Source organism: Prionailurus bengalensis, chromosome D2 (genome assembly GCF_016509475.1).
Source record: "Prionailurus bengalensis isolate Pbe53 chromosome D2, Fcat_Pben_1.1_paternal_pri, whole genome shotgun sequence".
Lineage (NCBI taxonomy): Eukaryota > Metazoa > Chordata > Mammalia > Carnivora > Felidae > Prionailurus > Prionailurus bengalensis.
This window is the reverse complement of record NC_057351.1, coordinates 4,984,084-4,996,519: the sequence shown is the minus strand read 5'-3', so window position 1 is coordinate 4,996,519 and position 12,436 is coordinate 4,984,084. Positions and strand designations below refer to the sequence as shown.

Below are 12,436 nucleotides of genomic sequence, written 5' to 3'. Positions count from 1 at the left end.
ACAGAAAACTGGAGCAGAGGCCGTCGGCCGTGTGTTCGCGAACAGGTTGGGACGGTTCGATAAGTGTCCCTTTACGTAGGTGGGATTTGGGACTCTGAGGGCAGAGGTGAGAATATTCAGTCACCAGCTTCTGTCCGGCTCCCAGAGACCAGGGACGCCTGGTCTCCCAGGAAACAGTCCCCGGTGTTCCCGTAGAGCCATCCCTCTGATGACTCACAAGCCAGCACACCGGCAAGGTGACCCCTTTCAAGGAGCCGGCCTCGTGTGCCCGTGGCAGCAGCCCCTCTATGCACAGCGAGCTTGCTTCCGTCACCTCCTGTTGTTCGGGGCTCCGCACGGGTCGTCTGTGAAGAACGGGGCCCGGGGAGAAATAGTTTCTTCTCCCCACGATGCCGTAAAACAAAAGTCATCCCGTAACCCCTCCTTCAACCTCGCCGTAATAACACGAGTTGCGCCTAGATTCATGGTGTTTGTTTTCCAGTACCTTCCATATCCTTGTGAGTAATTTTTCATACAATTATTCACTCTTGAAAACACGAAACAGAAGGGGGGCTGTGGGACTCTCTAGGTAGGTGAGCAGGTGGGCGTCTAAAGCCATGAGTAGTTAAGAATCAGAGAGGGACTCAGAGTCAGGCTCCCTGTGTAAAACCCCGTTGGACTTCCTACTCCACGTGACCTTGGAGAGCCGGCAATCACTGCTTTAGCTTCCTCAGAGAGGGCTGTTCCTGTGGGAACGGAAGGACAGTAAGTAAAGGGTCTGGAATAGTCACCATCCCCCAGGAAGCATTCATTAAGGAAAATGGCGGTTTGTGTTTCCGGCGGTCGATGGGAAAGCACGTTGCCGTGGACTGCTGCAGTGCACCCCAGTCTGGGCGTCCGACAAGCCCCCCTGCCCTGTAGTCCACCCGCTCAAGCACTCCATGCTGGGGACCGCTGGAGTGTAGCCGGCGGTCGCTGGTCTGGACCTCCTCCAGCCTTTCCCTGTGCCGCACGTCACCCCAAAAAGTCTTCCGTCTTCCGCGCCATCAATCTTTGCCTCTTTCTCATCACTGGAAGTCAACCAAACACCCTTGGTTCCCTTTTATAAATGAGTATGATGTACATATAAAGAGAGCGTCTCCAATCTCTCGCCTCCTGGTCTCTCGCGAGCCTTTCAGCCCCACTGGTGACTTGGGGGTCACACCGGTGACCTCCACAGGTTAACTTCCCTGGTTGAGTCTCCTTTCCCGTCTCATGTGACACACGCGGCTGACCGCTTCCTTTCCTTGAAGCGTGTCCTTCCCTGGGCTCCCAGAACCCCATGCTCTGCTGGTGTTCTTTTTTTTTTTTTTTAATGTTTATTTAATTATTTTGAGAGGGAGACAGAGAACGTGAGTGGGGGAGGAGCGGAGAGAGAGAATCCCATGCAGCCTCCGCACTGTTGGTGCAAAGCCTGACGTGGGGCTCAAACTCACGAACGATGAGGTTGTGACCTGAGCCAAAATCAAGGGTCCAACGCTGAACCGACTGAGGCACCCAGACAGACGCCCCTCTGCTGCTGTTCTTTGTCCCTCACCCGTCATACCTTCTTTGCTCCTAGTCTCTGACCTCACTGTCGCCGTGCTACTGGGCTCGGTCCCTGATCTGTTCTCCGTCTGTACTTCCATCCTCGGTGACCTGGGCTCGTCCCACAGCTTTCTGTACCTCTGCGTGCAGGCGACTGTCAGAGCCACCCTTCCAGCCCAGGTGTGTCTTGTGAGCTTCAGACGGCGGCAGCCTAAACTTGACAAAGCCACTCGGCTAAGTCATACGCCCTGCGGCGTCGAACTGTCGAAACCAGACTCCCACTCTTCCTCCAAGCCTGCTTTTCTTAGGGCTTTCCTTGTTTCGCTCAACAGAAACTCTATGCTTGTTCTTGAGAGTGAGAACTTCAGAACGTCCCCCCTTCCTCCTTCCGTTGCTCGAACCTCACATCCATCTCACCACAAATCACACGGGCTGTCCCTTCAGTACACATTCCCGAAACAACTCTTTGGCCTTACCCGCTCTGTCCAAGCCACATCTGCTCTTGCCCGGATTCTGGCAGCAACGTGGACCACCCCCCCCCCCATTTTCCCTCTGCCCTCCTGTGTCTGCTTTCTAGCAGCACACTGTTTAGGGGTGCCTGGGGGGCTTAGTCGGTTAGGAGTCCGACTTCGGCTCAGGTCATGATCTCACGGTTCGTGGGTTCCAGCCCCGCGTCGGGCTCTGTGCTGAACGCTTGCTCGGAGCCTGGAGCCTGCCTCGGATTCTGTGTCCCCTCCTTCTCTCTGCCCCTCCCCTGCTCACGCGCTGTCTCTCAAAAATAAATAAATGTGAACAGAAATAAATAAACAAAAGCACGCTGCGCGAGGCCCGCTTGTTCAGATCCAGGCGCGTCTGCAGGCCTGTAGGCGATGTGCTCCCCTCCCCTCAGACCTTCACTAAAGTGCCTCCCTCCCCAATCACCTTTGTCCTGTGCTGGGGCACTTCCTCGCCTAAGTTTTCTCCGTCCTTTTACCACAAATCAACATACTGCAAACACACTTGTGTCTTTGTCGTTCTCCACCAGTGTGTAAGGTCCAGGAGCCCTGGGTTCATTTTGTTATTTTTGTGGGGCTTGGGGGTACATTTTGTCCACTACTGGATCTCCAGCATCTATCACAGTGCCTGGCATACGCTTGTTTTTATTGGCAATTTGCGAAAAGTAGTTGATGGTGTCAGAGAACTGGCTGATTCTGCTCAAAACCGGAAATTGGAATTCTATTTTGCTTATAACGCTCAGGTGACTTGAAGTGTCTAAAACAGCTTAAGGGTTTTTATTTCACCCGGTCAACTTGGTCCAGTTATTTGCCTTAGTCCGTCAAATGCCTTTGAGCAGAACCGGCCTGCATAATTCATCAGTCTCAGGAGAGTTAGTTAGATTAGTAAATGCTAAAAAAAGATTACAGAATTTTCCCGGCATCAGCCTGTCCCTCACAGCAAGATGAGTCCGTTACTAAGCTGGGGGGTAACTGTGGTCACTCTCGGCCCCTTGGTTTCCATTATGGACCACGCAGAGCAAAGGTGATCTCTTACCAACCTTGAAAATGGACTTTGTGGTTTGGGTCGATTGAAGTATAATTTTCATGCTGAAAAGTAATGACTGAAAGGTGTGTGTCGTCACCAGACATGGAATGGGTCTGACCTGGACGCATCCCTCAGGGCTTGGAGTCATCTGGAGAGGTGGCCAAGTCCCCGATCATGGGGTGTCCCAGTGACCGTCATTTTCACTTTACAGAGACCCCAGAGGAAGGATGGAAAAAAAAAAAACAACAACAAAAGCAAAAATACTTCTCCCTCTTTCAGGACCATTAGATCTCTTTTATACGTCATATAAATTAGGTCACAATCTATGGGGGGAAACTCTTACGAATCGGGTCAGCGAGGCAGGCACAGTCGAACTTGAGGCTGATTGGGAATTCCTGTGAAGGTAGACAGAAGTCTCACGAGTAATACTGACAGGGAGCTATTGGTTACCTAACAAACATGTCGTGGTGACAGTAGCATCTAAGAGTCTTGGTTTTTCCCTTGAGGGAATGCATTTCGTACAAAGCATATTCAGTTCAGAAATGGTACATGCGGGGTACGAATGGAAGACGTTTTCTCCCAAGAAGGAGCTCCGTATGTTTAGCAATATCTAAAGACATAAGTGACAGAAATCTGTCATGCAGCGGCCACAAAGCATGCGGTGACGAGGTGACACAGAGGTGTCCCCCATACCCCCTTCCCTTCTTGGTGACGTAGCACACTGCACGTGCCCGGTTATGTTACTGTTTTCCTGTGGGTAGCGAGTGAGAGATTGTCTCGCAAGCAGTGAGCCCAATGACGATTGTCATATTACTTCTTAACTTTATGTTTCTAATTTCAGACATCCCTCCCCTTCCAGAGGAAGTCAGCCTTGCCATAGCTTTCATGTCCTGTTTTTGCCACAAAACTCACATGTTCACTTTCTGTTAGAAAAATCTAAAGCAGGTGTTTTATAATTGCTCGGGATTTGGAATTCTTTAAAGGCAAGTGAATTTGAAGTTCAAGTGCCAGGTAGGTTCAGTTGAAGTCCTAATCCCCGTGACATTTTCCTGATAACAAGAAAATCTCTCTTTTGTCATGCGACGGTAGCTCTCAATTGATCCTCGGGGCCATAATGCACTCTCGCTTTCATTCACTGAGTTTAAAATCCAAAAACAATCTACTTTCTTTCGAAATCCAATAAAAATCCAAATAAAAATTACTTTCGGATTTGGATTTGGGTTTTCGACAGTAAAAGGCGTGAAGAGATAGCAGCTAAACCAGGAATGTAAGCCACTGCACCGCTGATCCTAGGAGAAATTTGTCTGGAAGGAGGGAACCTGAGCTAAAGAAAAGGGGAGTCTTGCTCTTAAACAATGTGGGGATGTCTTTTGACTCAGAAGCTGTACTTTTGTCCATTTGTCCCAGCCAGGCAAACGCTGCTCAAAAAAAAGATCAAATCGAGCTTGAGAATGATGGGCTTACCTTGTAAGTTCTTCTGCTTGTTTCCTGCTGGGCAGTGCACCTGGCAAGAGTGTCCCCTGTATGGCCTGAGATGCCAGGACAGGGCGTTGGGAGGGGCTCGACCGTGGCAGACACGGAATGACAGTAGGAACGTGTAGTGACAGTGCCTTTCTTTCCATGTCTTAGCTTGTCCCTGAGTGTCCGTGTCTAGAAGGCTGTGGACCCTAGTTAGCATTTGTGCGGTGTAGACCAGCAGCACGGGGCGGGACCGGACCCTCCGTTAGGTTTGCCAGCCCAGGGAGCTAGCACCGAGTGGGTTCCAAAGCCGTGTTGTGCCAGTTTCATCTCAAAAAACATTAGCCACGGACCCGTATTTCTCCCACTGACCTAAGACCGCCCCACGTGATGGTAACTGCCCTGTATGTTAACGGTATAGCCCATAGACTCGTATGACATGATGAAATCCTGCAAATATGCTCTGTTTTCTAAAAAAGAAAATGCATCCGCGTGCTATTTTTTTTATCTGTTGTTATTTGTCAGTGAAGCGATAAAGAAGGAATTGTCCCCCTCTTCTTTTTTATTTTATCTTCACAACTCACCTCTGGGAATGTTCCCCTCATAAACGTTACTCAGTAGGATAAAGACATTCTAAATCTCGTAAGGTCTTTATCAAAGGAGTGTTTATAATTATTTCCCAAAGGCAAGAAAGTGAATGAGTTGAAATTTAGCTGCCCCTACTAAAGACACACTTAGAAGTCTCTGGTCCGGAATAAGGCATCTGCAGTGCCTAGCGTTGCCTACATGTTCCTGAAGGACCCAGTGAGGTCCACTGTTCCTTTGGGACGTGGCCACGTCTTTGTCCCTGTTTCCTAATGAACTGCCCTCAGTGTGGCTTGAAGGAAGTGACTCATAGGGAGTAAGCCCCATGAAAACGGGAGAGGGGTCTGCTTGCAGGATTGGGTGACTGAGCAGCTTTTAGACAATTCTGATTTTGGCAACAAACCATCCTCCGAGAGGACGCCCTCAGACTTTTCCGTGAATGCCTCTCGAGACTCTGTTTCAGGCATTTCCAGGCTCGGGGTTATGATGGTCCTTGTGTGACTCTGTATCTATTGCCTGACTGTGGCTAAGAGCACGGTGACGTATCGTCTGTCTCCCACAAGCTCAGGGAATAGTGGCTGAAGCCACGTGACGATGTTGTGCTTTTCTTTTGTCCGTGTGACAGCTCACGAGTTCCGCACTCTCTAAGAGTGACACCTGGTAGAATTAAAAGCTTATTAAATTTCAATTTCAAAAGGAGACCCTCACATACTCCCCTTTTTACAGGGGTCATAGGATGGACTGCAGAAATCTCATGCTTCATGCACCGCATCCCCCATCACTTGATAGCACCGGATTATATCCAAGATGGTTCCGAAATTCAAACATGAAAACACAGCACACATTGCATTTTAGAGCAGCCATGCAAAGCATTACCAGGGTCTTCTGGGAGCACCATAAACCACCAATTAGAGTATTTTGGATGAAGGAGTTGAAAATTAGGGAAAGGAACACAACATCAACTTCATGGGGTATTTGCATATTCCTCTGTTTCTAAATTAATGTTGTCCCTATATAGGAACATCCCATTTATCTCTGGTTTGCTGGACACACAACTCGACTTAATCCAGATCCTAGCCGAGGGGAAAAACAGCAACTTAGAGACGCAAACATCAATAGATGGGAAAATCGGGCAGTTAGTAATTACGAAAAGTACCAGGCACCCAGTAAAAACACATGAAAGGTACAGATCATCTTACTGTTATTGATTGCTTACTATTCTATCTCACAGGCATTATCTCATTTATTATTTACCCTAGCCCGGTGGAGTTAGTTTGGCCAGCGTAGCCATTAAACCATCAAAGCTGGGGCACAGAGGGATCCTGAAGCTGGTTCCAACTCATGTAGGCAGAGCACAGGAGAGCTAGGATTTGATCAAGGCAGACTGCCTCCAGAGACTATGTTTTAGTTATTTTGTATTATTGCCTCCTTAGGTACTCACTGATGGCATGGATATATTATAGACTGTTATGGGCACAATTCTAGCCAGTTTGGCTATCTGGCTTTTAGCGACAGAGAGTAAGTGTATCTGGGCCAGAAATGGGAGGTAAGACAGTCTCCCTGACTCTATCGAGAGATACTACTTAAAACCTGAGCAACTAATAACGAGTATTATAGGACAGAAGTGTTATTGAGGTCACCTTAAGTACAGCTAGCGGCACGGTCATTGATTATTCAGAATGATGGCCTGGGATCGTCCTGTGAATCCTGCACTTTGTTCAACAAATTATGCTTTAAATGATTTGGAAGAAGGTAATCCATTCTAGAAATAGCGATTCCCTAGTAAGCTTTGTTTCTAATGGGGTGAGAGATCCATATGGTAATCAGAAAGGATAAACTTGAATAATATGCACGATGTGCTTCTCCATGGAACACTCCATCCCTAGGTGGGGCTAGGTGATTGGGACATCACTAGTAAAGAACTAGCCATCCTTACCAGTATGTTCCAAAGAGATCCCTGATGTCGAGAATTACCTGCTTAGCCTACTTTCCCTAAAACTTCAACGGCTGAAGAATCTTTTGCTTTCCAGAAGATTCCTGACCCACCGTGGTGCTAGGTAACACACGTCGTGTGTTCCGTCACCTAAGAAATCGCTCTCCAAACAAATTGCCTAGCAATACTCTAAACTGTTGTAATAAGAACAGACGGTAATAGAATCCCACTTGCTGTATGTAAACGTATTCTAGACAGACATGATAAGGCCTGCAACCGTGATGTTATCAGCCCGAGACCCGCAGCTGCAATAATTCCTTTTTCTGTTCATTTTTTCTTTTTACATCGTTGCTTTCCAATTAGCAAGCAACACTCTAACAATCAGGCTGATGAAACTGTTTCAAATCTCGGATCTTCCAGGAACCATCGATCTTAGCCTTTTCCCAGCTTCATGCATAGGCCGGAATACAATTCTGAAATTAAAAACACAGTCCACTTTGGGCAAGCTGAGTAATCCAAGTTGCAGTCGGGGGCATCCTGTGGTCTGTGTGGCACTTTGGTTCTGCCAGCTGCAGCAAGAAAGGCCTGTGGGAATCTTGTTTCTGAAACGGTTATCAGCGTAGCAGTGGGTGTCTGGGCGTATCTGCTTTTTAAAACCCAAAACTCCACAGAGTGACTATCTATCACCTAGTTCCTATTATGTTTCTTAGGTGGCATCTTTGTGCAGGTAGTACCATAGTCCAATTCCATTCCTGTTGAAATATCCTTTGTAGGGGCGCCTGGCTGGCCCCGTCAGTTAAGCATCTGACTCTTGGTTTCATCTCAGCTCGTGATCTCACAATTCGCGAGATTGAGCCCGGTGTCCGGCTCTGTGTTGACGGTGTGGGAGCTGCTTGGGATTCTGTCTCTCTCCCTCTCTCTCTGCCCCTCCCCTGCTTGCTCTCTCTCTGTCTCTCAAAAATAAACAAATAAACCTGAAAAAGAAATATCCTTTGTAGTTCAGTAAAAATAATCGCTGTTAAAAATAATATGATTTCCTCAACTTTATTTTACTTCATATTTTATATATATTTCTTAATGTTTTATTTATTTATTTATTTTGAGAGAGAGAGAGAGAGCGGGAGAGAGGCAGAGAGAGAGAGAGAGAGAGGAAGACAGAGGGTTGGAAACAGGCTCTGTGCTGACAGCAGAGAGCCCGATGCAGGGCTCAAACTCACGAACTGTGAGATCGTGACCCAGCTGAAGTCAGATATGTAACCAACCAAACCACCCAGCGCCCTATATTTTATACATTTGCAGTGAGGTCTTGTCTTTTTCCTATGCCTGGCCAAATAATGCAAAAGTGCTACAGACATGAATAGATATGTAACTCCTTCAGGTTCTCATCTGGAAAGAGAGCCCCCTCCTGCAGCCCTGCCTCATTGGGTCCCCTGACTGCCTTCCAGGTCACTTCAGTGGACACAGGTGCCAAGACATAGGACAAGTTTCTGAGGATCTCCTCTCCCCAGTTCAGCACTTGCCTCTCCCGAAGGGGCCGAAGAAAGGTTTTGTGCCCTCTCTCTGCAGTTATGTTATGTCTGCAAAGCCAGAGGAGCGTAAATCACACTGAGAACCCAGTCAGGTGCTGTGCGTTCTCTGAAAGCACCGGATGGACCTCCAGCGTCCCCACCACATGCCTGGTAGAGGGCAGCAACAAGTCGAGACGGTGGCGTCATCACAAACCGCTTGTGTTCTATTGCACAAGCTCTTGCAAACCCAGATTAATCCACCAAGACCATGTAACCCTGGTGGTTAGGAACCGCTGAAAGTTAATAACTTGGATGAGGAAAGGGAGGTCACAGAAAGAGAATTGAGAATAGGATGGAGACAAAAGGTCATCCCTGTCCATGGAAAATCTGTAAAGAAAAGGAGGCCACACGTGGGGGGGAAAAAAAAACAACACGTTCTCTAGCTGTTACATAATACAAAGAATAACCATAATAGGTCTGAATGCCCCTCCCAGTTTTCTTCATTTTATCCTTATTATTTACCAGTCATTTGAAAAGGGACAAAAGGACTTAGTGCTATTCAGTAGGCCTTATTCACGCCTAGAGTCAGGAGGTTTATGAAGCGGTAAGATAAATGCATCATTTTTATTATACGTACACAGAAAAAAGTACTCGTAACCTAATTTGGGGAGAATTCACTTAATATTCTAACGGAATCACTCATCTCTGCAGCCTCTTAGTCCATAGTCCTCTTTTAAAAGCCATTGTTACAAGCGCAGAAAAATTACCAGTATGTGTTAGCCCCGAAGTGAAGGTCAGCTGAAGTGGCATAACAGTATTCATTTCAATCGGCAGTGCAACCAGAATGAAACGTGCCGGCAAATTAGTTCTGAACTTCCACGGGAAAGGCAATGTGTACTCAGAGAAACAATTATGGTGTTAATTTGCTGTCGTTGTAGATAAGAAAAGAAGCAGGCATTTGAGGGTCTTGAGTTCTTCCCTCGTTACCATTCTCTCTCCACTCCTGTGGTTTGTGTAAAAACGTATGGGAAAATGGGGCGCCCGGGTGGCTCAGTCGGCTGGGCGTCCGACTTCGGCTCAGGTCATGATCTCGCGGTCCTTGAGTTCGAGCCCCGATTCGGGCTCTGGGCTGACTTCTCAGAGCCTGGAGCCTGCTTCGGATTCTGTGTCTCCCTCTCTCTCTGCCCCTCCCCCATTCATGCTCTGTCTCTCTCTGTCTCAAAAATAAATAAACGTTAAAAAAAAATTTTTTTTAATGTGTGGGAAAGCACCAGTTTCTACCATTGTAGCTACAGGTGCAAATCCTAAGCAGTGTATTGTATTGTGACCCTTTTGCATGATTGTGCAGAAGGCTTGGTAGTGTGGAAATGTGTGATGCCTTTATGAACTTGCCTGATCTTGAGGGGGACACATTTCTAAGGTAAAAATGATGGAGCTCGCTGATCCAGCTCATTTTGCATCTGTGGGTTCCTCTAATGACGTGCCGTGTTAAGCAAGTACAGAATGCCCGTCTGAGCCAGCCGATCGAGGTTTGCGTCATCAGCGATAAGTCCTATCAATAGCAGGTCTCCTTGATATCACACTTCACTTCCTCCAGAAAAACTCAGGATGCCAGCCAAATCATGAGAAAATATCGTATGCATTCTCAAAGATCATTAGAGACTACTTAGAACTTGGGACACGTTCCCGTGATATCCGTATACGATATGACAGGTGTCCACCACACGCGTATAAAGTTGACCCTACAAGTTCCTTAAAACTTTCGTGTTGTGACCAGAGTTGGTAACTCCTGGGCCGCGCAACAGAGAAATGAGGCAGGACTAAAAATCAAAGGCACAGGCAAGGTTTCTGGGGGGGGTTCCCGCTCAAGTGGAAGGGAGGCGCGGCACCGACGGCGAAGGGTTAAGATGCCCTGCTCGTAGAGAGGAAGTTGGCACTCGGGTAGGTACCTACTCAGGTCCGGCATGCTAATGAGGGAAAGGGGGGAAAATGCTCCATCCTGATTAGTTGGAAGGGCCTTGCTCTGATTGGTTGATACTGGCAGACAACTCCAGCTCATTGGTGCTTTCTGGAGCCAGGTCCTCGGTTTTATAGCCCCGGAGCTCCTGTATGGGGCCAAACCGTGGCTGCTTCCTGGGTCGGCCGTGGGAGAGAAGGGGCTGAACAGTAACAGCCCACGAAAGTGGCCCAGGTACGCAGTGGTTTTCATTTGGGGCTTGTTCCTGTCTCCATATGATCATCGCCTTGGTAATTAACATCTCTGTAGACTTACCTATACATTTTTATTTTGTGTTTGTTTATTTTTTAAATGTTTACTTAGTTTTTTTTTTTTCAACGTTTATTTATTTTTGGGACAGAGAGAGACAGAGCATGAACGGGGGAGGGGCAGAGAGAGAGGGAGACACAGAATCGGAAACAGGCTCCAGGCTCCGAGCCATCAGCCCAGAGCCCGACGCGGGGCTCGAACTCACAGACCGCGAGATCGTGACCTGGCTGAAGTCGGACGCTTAACCGACTGCACCACCCAGGCGCCCCTGTTTGTTTATTTTTGAGAGAGAAAGAGTGCGAGCGGGGACGGGGCAGAGAGAGAGACACACACACAGAATCCAAAGCAGGCTCTGGGCTCTGAGCTCGAACCCACGAAACGTGAGATCATGACCTGAGCCGAAGTCGGCGGCTTAACCAACTGAGCCACCCCGGCGCCCCTGTGTAGACTTACCTATAAAATGTATTTTAAAATATTGTTGCCTGGCTCCATATCCCAAGATTTTATCAACTCTGTTTTTAACTCAGCCATAATTCTGGTATGAATCCTGGGTGGGAGGGAGCCTCAGGTTTATTACAGTCCATGGTGCAATGCATTCATAGTTCTCTTTTGGACATGGAGACGTACCTTTGCTGTCTGCTATCTCCGAGGTGCACTGGGGGTCTCCTGTTTGCGCCGTTTGCATAACCAGAAGCTGAGAGCAAGACGCCCTTAAATGAAAGGCTCTGGTAGTATTTCCTGAAATAGGAGCTTCGGGAGATAGGGATTGGAGGTGGGCTGGGGAAGAGGACCCCAAAGGAGGTAAAGGGAAGCCATAGATACCTGGGCTTTCTGCAAAGTGTCCATCTCAGACATTTGGGATTCCAGAACCATCAAGCTGCAAGTGAGCCTCATAGACCTGTCTAGTGCAAACCCTTCGTTTTGCCGAAAAGAGTCAGTCTTGCTCAAGTTAGTGCCGGACCGATCCCTGGCCACTTCCTTTATTGTATCCCTGGAGCCCTGGGAGGGTGGCATTGGCGGCAGTCTTCCTGCCACACACTGCATTTTACTGTCTTTACATTCTTTGGCCCACTGTGATCATGACCATGTGGCCCCTGTCCCTTAAGTTCACACAGAATCCTTCGGGGACCAAGGGAGACATATGAATGGGAGTACACAGCAAAGGTTCTGAGTAAAATCTGCCCCCTGGTGTTTATTTGAGCCCTAATCCTTCTGTGCCCGGCTGAGTCTTCCCACTGATTGCCTTAAGATTATGATGGAGATTGATTTTAAGGTGAAGATCAAACTCCCCCTTATTTCTGTCGATATTTTCACCCATATATTGAGCATGACCTATAAGAAAAGTCTTGGGGTAGAAAAGAGATTTTTCTATTTCGGGGGAGATCTTGGGCTGTCCTTTGCTTAGAACCGTAGGCCATGGCAAACAGAGTCCCCAGGTAGATGGAATGCGTTCTGTCATACTGGGCATTTTCTCAGGGGGCAACAGGATGAGGGATGAGGGTACTTCCCAGAGGCCTGAGTTACTGGAAGAGAGAGGCAGGAGGGGTGGTCATTTTCGCCGATTTTGTTTCCCCTGCGCCTCACCTCCCCACCTTGGGAAGCCATGATGTGCCATCTGGA

General features: G+C 47.9%; 1 protein-coding gene across 4 annotated transcripts in view; it reads left to right on the top strand.

Annotated features, from left to right (window-relative positions):
• The window catches only part of PRKG1 (protein kinase cGMP-dependent 1), a 1,261,759-nt gene that overhangs the window by 1,191,262 nt on the left and 58,061 nt on the right, over nucleotides 1-12,436 (top strand). The window contains exons 1-2 of one of the 4 annotated variants that reach the window (XM_043596142.1): nucleotides 4,445-4,450; nucleotides 5,215-5,217. The exons of the other annotated variants lie outside the window; for them this stretch is intronic. The gene's annotated coding sequence lies outside the window, so the exon portion shown is untranslated. Of the gene's footprint in view, nucleotides 1-4,444; nucleotides 4,451-5,214; nucleotides 5,218-12,436 lie in introns of those variants that run through there. 4 annotated transcript variants of the gene reach the window in all.